This window comes from Macaca nemestrina, chromosome X (genome assembly GCF_043159975.1).
Source record: "Macaca nemestrina isolate mMacNem1 chromosome X, mMacNem.hap1, whole genome shotgun sequence".
Lineage (NCBI taxonomy): Eukaryota > Metazoa > Chordata > Mammalia > Primates > Cercopithecidae > Macaca > Macaca nemestrina.
This window is the reverse complement of record NC_092145.1, coordinates 15,708,768-15,710,441: the sequence shown is the minus strand read 5'-3', so window position 1 is coordinate 15,710,441 and position 1,674 is coordinate 15,708,768.

Genomic DNA, 1,674 nt, shown 5'->3' with positions numbered 1-1,674 from the left:
CCTCCAAATCAGTCCATTAATTGCAGTGGTGTTCCTTTCTTTCTTTCTTTTTTTTTTTTTTTTTGAGACACGATCTCACTCCCATTGCCCAGGCTGAAGTGCAGTGGTGCAATCATGGCTCACTGCAGCCTCAAACTCCCAGGCTCAGGGGATTCTCCCACCTCATCTTCCTGACTAGCTGGAACTACAGGCATGCACCACCATGCCTGGCTACTTTTTTTTTGTATATTTTTAGTAGAGACAGGATTTCGCCATGTTGCCCAGGCTGATCTCGAATGCCTGGGCTCAAGTGATCCGACTGCCTTGGCCTCCCAAAGTGCTGGGATTAGAGGCGTGTACCACCATGCCAGGCCTAATTGCAGTAGTCTTCTAAACTTCCTGCTGAGGCCATGGGCCAAGTCTGGCTTACGTAAAAAATCGTTTCCCTTGACAATAAGGCTGTGGCATTTTTTTTTCAGTACTTACTGCTTCCACGGTACTTAGCATTCCTGCCAATAAAAGAAGGTGAGGAGTAATAAGAGATGTTCAACTTCATTAGCAATGGGAAAAATGAACGCAAATTAAAACAATAATAGTTTGGATTAAGAGATATAACACTCTAGTGGTTAAAAGCATGGGCATTGGAACCAGGCTGCCTCTATTCAAATGCAAGCTCTATTGCTTTTAGCTGTGTGACCTTGGACATGTTGCTTTATTTCTCTTAGCTTTAGTTTTCACATCTGTAAAGAGGAATTTATGCAGTATTTTCTTCTGTGGTGGTTGTGAGGATACAATGAATTAATATGTAGAAAATGCTCAGAACAGAGAAAGTACTTTGCAGAGTAATTTGGCAAATCTAGTAAATTTGAAAATGCTTGTACTTTGTGGCCCAGCAATTCAATTCCTAAGTGTCTCCTTGAGCAACTCTCAGAAGTGGGCACAAAGGGATATGCCACGAGAGCATTTTCTCCAGTGCTCTTTGTAATAGCAAAATATAAAATAAAAATTAAAGAGTGGAGGCAACCTAATTATCCCTCAGTTGATGAATGGGTAATTAAGCTGTGATTTACTTATACAGTAGAATGCTACATAACTGTTAAAATGAATGAACTAGAGTGAATACTACAGCAACATGAATCAGCATGAATAAGTTTTTAAAAACAATATTGCATAGAAAAAATGAAGAAAAAGAGCAAACATACCCTATTCAATTTTAAAAATTGTAAGAATACTTGAAATAATTTTTTTTTTTTTTTTTAAGATGGAGTGTCACTCTGTCACCCAGACTGGAGTGCAATGGCGCAGTCTTAGCTCACTGCAAACTCTGCCTCCCAGGTTCAAGTGATTCTCCTGCCTCAGCCTCATGAGTAGCGGTGATTACAGATTCCCTCCACCATGCCTGGCTAATTTTTTGTATTTTTAATAGAGACAGGTTTCGCCATGTTGGCCAGGCTGGTCTTGAACTTCTGACCTCTAGTGATCTGCCCACCTCGGCCTCCCAAAGAGCTGGGATTACAGGCATGAGCCTCCATGCCCGACTGAAATAATTGCTTATATTCATACATAAGTACAAATATATGCACAAAAGTGATGCATGACAACTGCAGGACAGTGTTTACCCAAGGAGAGATATTGATGAAGAAGTCATGGGTTGTAGAATTTTGCTGTATTTGTAATACATTATTTTTCAGAGAG